This window comes from Arachis ipaensis, chromosome B10 (genome assembly GCF_000816755.2).
Source record: "Arachis ipaensis cultivar K30076 chromosome B10, Araip1.1, whole genome shotgun sequence".
Taxonomy (NCBI): domain Eukaryota; kingdom Viridiplantae; phylum Streptophyta; class Magnoliopsida; order Fabales; family Fabaceae; genus Arachis; species Arachis ipaensis.
Window position 1 is genome coordinate 27,752,604 of NC_029794.2, and position 10,957 is coordinate 27,763,560.

Sequence of the window (10,957 nt, forward strand, 5' to 3'; positions counted from 1 at the left end):
GCCACCTGACACATGCACCGATATAGCCAGGCAAATGCTGCCGACCCCTAGCTATAATTGCCCATATCATTAAGCCTCGCCACAAAAGGCAACCACCGAATATGAACCCAGTTTCCACTCTTGTCACCGAACAACTGAGTGGAAAGCAGCATCATAATGTAAGCCCGCGCACATATGCGTACGGTCTCCTCCGTAGCATCATCTGGCAGCACCCTGAATCTCTCATAAAACCAAGTGAAGTGGACTGTGTACTGCTTCACCTTATTCTGTGGTGGCAACTCGCCAAACAGTTCCTCAAACCACTCCCACGCCGGTCTGCCTTCTTCCATAAACTTCTCAAAATCAGTAAGGCACCCGGATACAGGTAGACCATCCACAGTAGGCCCAACTGGTATGCTACATCCTGTAGCGTGATAGTGCACTACTCTCCAAAGGGCATATAAAAGGTATGTGTCTCAGGACGCAACCGCTCAATGAAAGCACTGACCAAGGGCTCGTCCAACCAGAACCACCTGGCATTGAGCCTCGCCAGGTGGTACAAACCGGCTCTCTCCAGATATGGTATGATCCTGTCATGCAGAGGCATGTGCTGCTGTCTCCAAATACTATATATACACCTAGTCGGCTGGAGAATGTCACAGAATAAACCAAACATATAAAAAACCCAACAGTAATTTATAGTCATCTACCACATGACTACAATTTTAAAGTTTACACTGCTAACATACACTTCTTATTTTCTAATCACAAAATTTGATGAAAGACATAAACGATTAAAATATTAATTTAAATATTATATTTTCTAATTAAAATAATAATTTAAATTTAAAATAATAATTTAATTTATATATTATGGATTTGTGTGATTTTTTCCCAAACTAAAAAATTTGTTAACATATCTCTTCTCTGTTCCAAAACAAATAAATAAAAATGGATTTAGTTAGTTGAGTCCTAAAAATGTATATTGGTAGTCTTTCTTCGGGTGCATGAATACATCATACAAAATTGGTTAAATAGATATGTTGTTTCAATGGAGCAATCCTGATTATTTGAAATCATAGCAAGCAATTTATGATAAATGGCGCTGTTTTTAAGATCATGAAAACCTTGGTAGAGGTCCACCAAGAATAAAACGCTTGTATTTATTATATATCATTGTTTTTGTCCGTATTAACATTGCAACAATATAAACCAATTTGGGTTGGTCGAATGGTCAACTCACTCGTCCGCTTAAGCAAGTGTCGGGGGTTTGAATCCCACCTTGTGCATGCAGAGCTCCGATCTGTGACAGATTAGTTCTTGGCCTGTCGGGTTGGGGGATACCATGGACAACCAAAAAAAAAAACATTGCAAAGAAGAAGAATGAGAGAGAGAATTTTTTATTTTAGAGGAAAATATTTTATTTTAATTGTAATAAAAGAATATTTCGTAACACATTTTGGTTTGTCAAACTAGTTGTAACACCCTACCATACTTAATCTTATGCTTAAGTCATAAAACTGAGATAGTAAGGTATTACGACCTCTAAAAATAGTAATATATATATATATATATAATAATAATAGAAAAGATACTTAACTAGGAGCCTTGAAAATGGGTAAAACAAAATCGCAAAACAAAAAAAACGCAACGCTCAGGAAAGGATTACTTGCGTGCTAAGAAACCTAATAGGAACATGATAAAGTTAAGCAAAAGAATAAAGGAAACCCAAGGAAACAGCATAACTAGCCCCTGACTTAGCCTGCGAAGCTAAGGCTGGCCAGAGGATATATATATATATATACATATGAACATACATAGGTATCCCTAAAATATACCAAAATACCAAAATAAACTCCTATCTCTCCCTCAACCTCTAAGAGGAGCGGCATACATAAGTTACTTGGAGAGTAAGCTAAATACATATATACATATATACAAATAGAAAACCAAAATACACCCAAGGACTACTTCGCTTCCCAGGATCCAGACGCCTAGCGAGGAGCCTCTCGACCTGCATCTGAAAAACAATAATACAATATGGAATGAGAACCGGAGGTTCTCAGCATGGTAAAAGTGCCACGCGCATAATAAATAAGGTCCTGAGAATGCCATAGGCAATCCTAGAACTCCGTTATACAATTATCCAACTTAATTACTAAACAGAAGCTATAACAGGGGTAGGTATTCTAAATCTACCTAACTCACTCAATTTCAATCCTAATCTAACACCAAACCATTTCTCCTTTTCCTCCATCCCTCCATTATCCACAATGCAACAGAAACAAGCAACCAAACAAGGTCACGCACAAGTAATGAGCAGATAGTACAAATAGCAAGTATAACAGATAGCAGGTGATATATATCAATTAGGCATACCCAGAAAATGCATAGCAATCAATACAAACAAATGCATATGATGCATGCCTGTCCTATGGCTGATGGGGCCCATCTGTCGGTTATCTAGCCAACCCGACAAGTCCGAAAACCTTAGACTGTCCCCCGTCGCACATCCCCAAGAGTCTATGCATAGAGTTCATATTCATATTTCATAAAATCACTCAATGGGGGCTATCCATACCCGGGAATTTATACGTGCCCGGTCACCCTTACGACGTAGGGTCAACAGAGTATCGAGATTCAACCTGAAACACGTGATGGCGAGCCACGGCTCTTACCCAGGGAACTCGTATCTCAGATAGCATTATTCATAAGCCATTTCATAGTCATAATCTAAGCCATTTTAATCATTCATCAAGCCATGGCATATTAACTCTTTTTATTAACAACCTCCCTTTCACATTTTTCATCGTCATTCCTTTATAATTCATCTTGATTACCCTTTCCGGGTCCTGACCAAACTTTTTATCAAACTCTTTTCATCCTTCTTAATATCGAATAATCTTAAAATCAACCCAACTCTAACATTAAATCAATCACATCACACGAGGATTGAACTTTAACTTCTCGAACTCATGACTATCACTAAGACATCCTCGACACTCTATTTTCTTTTCTGTTTCTAATATAGCAAATGAACTCGGAATTGCACAAACTTTATGTCCAGGCGTTCATATTGAAATAAGCTTTCTAAAAAATTAAATATCATAATTTTCTGATTTTTCTAGCCTCAGGAATAAAGAAAAAACTGTGACTGCTCTGCAGTGCATAAAACCAGAAAAACAGCAGCAGCATGTGATATTCCAAATTCAATATAAAATCCAAGTTAAATCCAATGACTTTGAAAATAAATGTAGTTAAACTTTACTCATCCAGATTTCTTTCTCAATTTGTTCTGAGTCAATACCATTTTTAATGAAAAAGTTACATTACCTGGAAGTTAAGTAAAAATGAGACAAAATATGTTTTAAAAACCAACAAGCTTAGTACCTTTCAATTGGAATAACTTTTATTACAAAACTCCAATTAAGCTAAATTTTGATTTGAGAACCCCTAGCTCATCCAGAAACAAGTGTGTCTTAGTTTCAACTCAATTTCTATTTAATTCTAAGAGTTACAAGCATTGGAAGTTGATGCATAGCTTGCTGAAATCTGTTTCTTTTCAGTTTTGACCACCAATATTCAAAAATTCACAGCTCCCAATCCTCAACTTTTAAAATTCTGAAATTTTAGAGAAATAAAGAAAGCTAATCAGATTTTATAACAAAATTGGTTTCGCTCCAAAACTCAACTCGTAGAAGTCGCAGAAAGACAAACAAGTTGCTGCCCTGTTTGATCTTTTCTGCTGCTGGACAGATTTAACAACCTAATTTTAAAAATTTGCCATAAATTGTATATTTAACAAAAAGATCCCAAATTTTCCAGTTTAGTTCCTTATATTTCCAAGTTTAGCCCAAACTTGGTCTCATGCAATTTCAATCATTACATAATTAGTTACAGCATATACAATACCACCACAACACAACTCTACATCCTTATTAACAAACACCAATTCTAATCCATCATAAATAAATATAAGAGCACACCATTAATAACTTTCACACCTCATAATTCTAATATATAAATTCACTAACAAATCTATTCTAACAACATTACAAGGCTAATCATTAAATACAACAAACAATCCAACTTATTCTATGGTTCCTCTAACCTAAGTTTTCACAACACCGTAAATATTAAACGTGCGAAACTTAAACCATACCTTGGCCGATTACTTAGTTCACCCAAGGCAGCCTCACAACTCGAAATTACAGCCCCTCCAAGCTCAATCAAACAGTCCCAAAACAAGCCTTGGTCATCAACAAACCTCCAAGTAATCCCAATTCAATTCCAATGCTTATATACCCACTTAATCTACACCTAATACATATACATGTTCCAATTTCAGATTTCTCATCATAAATACAAGATTGGACTAGGGTTTAGGTTGTCCTTACCGTGCCCACACGCATAACAACTCGAGCTCAATAAGCTCCGCAAGCTAAATTAAACCTAAAACACCAAATTATACAAAATCTCAACACCAAAACCCAATAAATTCAGAACTGGAAATGAGAAAATTGAGGAAGAAAGCATGGCTTTCTTACCTTACAATGTTATGAGCTTTGTAGAGCTCAACGCCGCAGTCGCGTGGCCGCAAACGGATCGTCAATCGGAGCTCGGAGCGAGAAGTTATGTGGATTTGAATGAAATCAAGGGTTTTGGAATCTTCAACATGTTCTTCCCCATTTTGGCTCTGCCCAGCGTGTTCTGCATGCGAATGGAAATGAAATGAGCTTCAGCTCATTATATATAGTGAGTTGGTTGGGCCCACGGGCCCGGTTCGGGTCCGGTTCAACCGGTTCGGCTCGTTCGGCCCAATTTTGGACCAAATTTTTCAAAAGTGATATCAAAATTCTCGTTTTGCCTAGCTCTATCCTATTTTGATATTAGTTTTGCATATTTAATTTTCCTATTGAAAATTCAATTTATTGACTAATTATATACCGATTTTAGCGGGGTTTACATCCTACCCACCTAATTAGGAATTTTGTCCTCAAAATTCAGAGTGCGTTACCTAAATGGAGGTGTGGGTAGTCCTTCCGCATCTCTATCTCAAGCTCCTAGGTATATTCTTCAATACCAGCCCAACACCAAGCTACTTTCACTAAGGAAGTCTCTTTCCCGTGTAAACGCTTAATGCTGGTATCATCAATTCTAACGAGAGTTATTGGAAACGTCAGATCTTCTCTCACTTGAACTAATTCCGGCTTTAGGGCATGACTAGGATCAAAATTGTATTTACGAAGCTGCGATATGTGAAACACGTCATGCAGGTTCGAACAATGTGGTAGTAAAGCGATCCTATACGCCACATGTCCGATGTGATAGGCATTTAGCTTTTTAGTTTTTGATTGATCATCCGATTCTAGTTCATTGAAGTGATCTTCAGAAATAGGTATCCCCTTCCTTCCTACTTGAGAAGTCTTCTTCTTAGATCCACCTAACTCTTTTGTCGGCTTTCATAATGAGAATTCTAACTTAGATTTGTGTAACTCTTCCTCTGTTGTTTCGGCTGTCAAATTTAGGAACTAAGACGTTTGATATTCCAATTTTTGGTTAATTCAAAGGTGTTTAGCATACTGTGAAGTCTCACCTTCTCCCTGATGTATAGTCTCTTTGATATCCCCAATAAGTGGTTTACTCCGATGGGCAAAACGGGCCTGGTCGCTTGATCCACAGTTCCCTAACAGTATCACCTTTTGTCCTAGTCTTCGGTAACCTATTATGAAATCAATGGCTATTCCCTTTTTTCTTTACTGTAGAACCTTCAACGGTTGTGGCATTTCGAACAATTTCTGGTGGTCTTTCATTTCTTTCTCATACGTCAAACTTGCAATCACATAGATTTCCACCTCGTTCTTATCAGGATTATACCGAAATGATGGAATGCACAAGGAGAGGAACCTAGGTGCATCTCAAGAAAAGAGTTCAAATTAGAGACCTTTGGTAGGAAGAACAGAGCGTACAGACTCAAAGAAGTCTCAGCTGATTCTGAAGAACATGGTTTGCGAATAGGGGCAACTCTAGTCATAGCGAGCATACAAGATTCAAGGATTACGCGCTTATACCAAGACAAGCTCAGACTCATCCTGGAAGAAATAATATTCATGCGCACAAGGAGTAAAGTTAGAAAGGTAGTCAAGCTATTTAGGAAGAGCTCCAGATCGAATGTCAATGTAGGTTTCAAAAGAAGGATTAGATCGAGTCGCGAAGGTTCGTTAGCACACTCTCTCTGCATAAGATTTCCTACCGTTCTCTTCCTTCTTCTCCAGCATAACCGATGCTTCCCACAAAGAAATAGTTGGTTAGGTGATTCCCTCTTCTAGTACTCCCTTCCACTCAATCCTAAATTCTACCGGTTATAATGATGTCTTCACTTGTGGTGCAATTGAAGTTAATCCGGTTTCCGGTACTAAGCCTATCACAAACTCGCTTTCTCTCTGGAATGAAAGTTTTGACACACCTTCAAGAATTGTCTAGAAACTCTCTCGTATAGAGATTTGGTTTCATCTCCACTTACCTCTGAATAATTAACATCTAAAGGTTGTGTTCGCTCTACTCCTCTTCCTCAAAGTTTCACCGTCACTAAATTCCAAACAATAACTCCGCATAACCCTCAACACTCCTGATTCCTTAGATATGGTCCAACCTGCTTCCACTACGTCACTTAATCCTTAACCTTCAAAAGTCTAACCACCCTGATTCTACTGCATCATTCTGACTCTCATCCTTTAAGAACCTAGTCACTCATCTAAGTTAGTTAAGTATCGCTCCATCTTAATAACTAGTAGTCTTCGACTAACCATCGGTTCGGACTCTGTGATCATCAAAACTTGTCGTGCTTCACAAATGGATCATACATATATTAATGATACGCAAGGTAGTTAAAAACTCAACTGCTAGCTTATGATTACCTCGGGTCTGAAGATTGGATTCGACTGCATCCTGGCGTTTCTTGTGTGGACAGTCTCGAGCTATATGCCCCGACTTCTCGTACTTGTAACATACGCCTAACCCGGTCCTGCACGGTCTGTTTGGATGGTACTTCTTGCACCTTGGGCACCTTAAATCATCCAGTTGAGTACTAGTTTTCCCTTTAGCATTCGGATCCGGACGGTTATCGTTCCTTCGGTCATTGCTCCAGTGCTGAGAATGTGAAGCGAACAAGCGATTCTTTTTGAAAGTTTGGCTCCTCAGTGTAATCTTTCCCTTTTCCTTTGTGAAGGGTTCTCGATGATCACTTCTTGCTACCTCAGCCCTCCTTGAGCTTTCTCCCATTGCCTGACCCACATTAACCTGCTCCAGATAACTCAGTGGTACCCCTGTATTCGGAGCATTATGTCCACCTTCATATTCATTATCATCATTGTTGCCAGTTCCAGCTTGTGGTTCCATTCCATCCATTACTCGGATGGTCGCGGCAGCAACAGTACCAATGGCAGCAGCAACACTCGTCATTGCGGTCACGATATCGGTCACACTATCTATTGGTATGGTTACCTCATTAGCTCTCCGTCCTTGATCCCGATTACGCTCACGACTGCGCCCACGAGATGCCATTTGGTTCCTGTTCACACCAAACAAGTGATATCATGGTGATCAGTCTCAATATCTCTAGTTTAGTATTTCAAAGTCCCAAATGCATGCTCAGGAGCATTCATGCCTCATATATCAGTTAGATACCCTAAATAGCATGTATAGACACCCAGAGTATGCCCAGAGACATAATCAGTCCGTCCCTCAGGCTCTATAGGAACGAACTGCTCTGATACCATAATGTAACACCCTACCATACTTAATCTTATGCTTAAGTCATAAGACTGAGATAGTAAGGTATTACGACCTCTAAAAATAGTAATATATATATATATAATAATAATAGAAAAGATACTTAACTAGGAGCCTTGAAAATGGGTAAAACAAAATCGCAAAACAAAAAAAAACGCAACGCTCAGGAAAGGATTACTTGCGTGCTAAGAAACCTAATAGGAACATGATAAAGTTAAGCAAAAGAATAAAGGAAAGTCAAGGAAACAGCATAACTAGCCCCTGACTTAGCCTGCGAAGCTAAGGCTGGCCAGAGGATATATATATATACATATGAACATACATAAGTATCCCTAAAATATACCAAAATACCAAAATAAACTCCTATCTCTCCCTCAACCTCTAAGAGGAGCAGCATACATAAGTTACTTGGAGAGTAAGCTAAATACATATATACATATATACAAATAGAAAACCAAAATACACCCAAGGACTACTTCGCTTACCTGTCCTATGGCTGATGGGGCCCATCTGTCGGTTATCCAGCCAACCCGACAAGTCCGAAAACCTTAGACTGTCCCCCGTCGCGCATCCCCAAGAGTCTATGCATAGAGTTCACATTCATATTTCATAAAATCACTCAATGGGGGCTATCCATACCCGAAAATTTATACGTGCCCGGTCACCCTTACGACGTAGGGTCAACAAAGTATCGAGATTCAACCTGGAACACGTGATGGCGAGCCACGGCTCTTACCCAGGGAACTCGTATCTCAGATAGCATTATTCATAAGCCATTTCATAGTCATAATCATTATTTAATCATTCATCAATCCATGGCATATTAACTCCTTTTATTAATAACCTCCCTTTCACATTTTTCATCGTCATTCCCTTATAATTCATCTTGATTACCCTTTCCGGGTCCTAACCAAACTTTTTATCAAACTCTTCTCATCCTTCTTAATATCGAATAATCTTAAAATCAACCCAACTCTAACATTAAATCAATCACATCACACGAGGATTGAACTTTAACTTCTCGAACTCATGACTATCACTAAGACATCCTCGACACTATTTTCTTTTCTGTTTCTAATATAGCAAATGAACTCGGAATTGCACAAACTTTATGTCCAGGCGTTCATATTGAAATAAGATTTCTAAAAAACTAAATATCATAATTTTCTGATTTTTCTAGGCTCAGGAATAAAGGAAAAACCGTGACTGCTCTGCAGTGCATAAAACCAGAAAAACAGCAGCAGCATGTGATATTCAAAATTCAATATAAAATCCAAGTTAAATCCAATGACTTTGAAAATAAATGTAGTTAAACTTTACTCATCCAGATTTCTTTCTCAATTGGTTCTGAGTCAATACCATTTTTAATGAAAAAGTTACATTACCTGGAAGTTAAGTAAAAATGAGACAAAATCTGTTTTAAAAACCAACAAGCTTAGTACCTTTCAATTGGAATAACTTTTATTACAAAACTCCAATTAAGCTAAATTTTGATTTGAGAACCCCTAGCTCATCCAGAAACAAGTGTGTCTTAGTTGCAACTCAATTTCTATTTAATTCTAAGAGTTACAAGCATTGGAAGTTGATGCATAGCTTGCTGAAATCTGTTTCTTTTCAGTTTTGACCACCAATATTCAAAAATTCACAGCTCCCAATCCTCAACTCTTAAAATTCTGAAATTTTAGAGAAATAAATCAAGCTAATCAAATTTTGTAACAAAATTGGTTTCTCTCCAAAAGTCAACTCGTAGAAGTCGCAGCAAGACAAACAAATTGCTGTCCTGTTTGATCTTTTCTGCTGCTGGACAGATTTAACAACCTAATTTTAAAAATTTTCCATAAATTGTATATTTAACAAAAAGGTCCCAAATTTTCCAGTTTAGTTCCTTATATTCCCAAGTTTAGCCCAAACTTGGTCTCATGCAATTCCGATCATTACATAATTAGTTACAGCATATACAATACCACCACAACACAACTCTACATCCTTATTAACAAACACTAATTCTAATCCATCATAAATAAATATAAGAGCACACCATTAATAACTTTCACACCTCATAATTCTAATATATAAATTCACTAACAAATCTATTCTAACAATATTACAAGGCTAATCATTAAATACAACAAACAATTCAACTTATTCTATGGTTCCTCTAACCTAAGTTTTCACAACACCGTAAATATTAAACGTGCGAAACTTAAACCATACCTTGGCCGATTACTTAGTTCACCCAAGGCAGCCTCACAACTCGAAATTACAGCCCCTCCAAGCTCAATCAAACAGTCCCAAAACAAGCCTTGGTCATTAACAAACTTCCAAGTAATCCCAATTCAATTCCAATGCTTATATACCCACTTAATCTACACCTAATACATATACATGTTCCAATTTCATATTTCTCATCATAAATACAAGATTGGACTAGGGTTTAGGTTGTCCTTACCGTGCCCACACGCATAACTCGAGCTCAATAAGCTCCGCAAGCTAAATTAAACCTAAAACACCAAATTATACAAAATCTCAACACCAAAGCCCAATAAATTCAGAACTGGAAATGAGAAAATTGAGGAAGAAAGCATGGTTTTCTTACCTTACAATGTTATTGGCTTTGTAGAGCTCAACGCCGCGGTCGCGTGGCCGCAAACGGATCGTCAATCGGAGCTCGGAGCGAGAAGTTATGTGGATTTGAATGAAATCAAGAGTTTTGGAATCTTCAACATGTTCTTCCCCATTTTGGCTCTGCCCAGCGTGTTCTGCATGTTTAGGATTTAGGGTTTAGGGTTTAGGGTTTAGGCTTCAGCTCATTATATATAGTGAGTTGGTTGGGCCCACGGGCCCGGTTCAGGTCCGATTCGACCGGTTCGGCTCGTTCGACTCAATTTTGGGCCAAATTTTTCGAAAGTGATATCAAAATTCTCGTTTTGCCGAGCTCTATCCTATTTTGATATTAGTTTTGCATATTTAATTTTCCTATTGAAAATTCAATTTATTGACTAATTATATACCGATTTTAGCGAGGTTTACACTAGTAATATAAAATATAAATTATAAGTTATATATAGAGTGAGAATGGTAGAAAGAAATAGAGAAAGTGAGAGAAGTAGACAAGAGAATGGAGAAATGGAGTTTATTAATTTTGGAAGAAAATATTTTATCTCAATTTTAATGAAAGAGTCATCTC

The 10,957-nt window shown here is 37.8% G+C and overlaps 1 long non-coding RNA gene across 1 annotated transcript; it reads right to left on the minus strand.

The window, feature by feature from the left end:
• LOC107624494 lies at nucleotides 1,705-4,701 on the minus strand. Its single transcript, XR_001616911.2, has 4 exons — nucleotides 4,527-4,701; nucleotides 4,377-4,431; nucleotides 4,142-4,299; nucleotides 1,705-1,999 (listed from the first exon to the last, which is right to left on the minus strand). It is a non-coding gene; the product is annotated as an uncharacterized LOC107624494 (long non-coding RNA).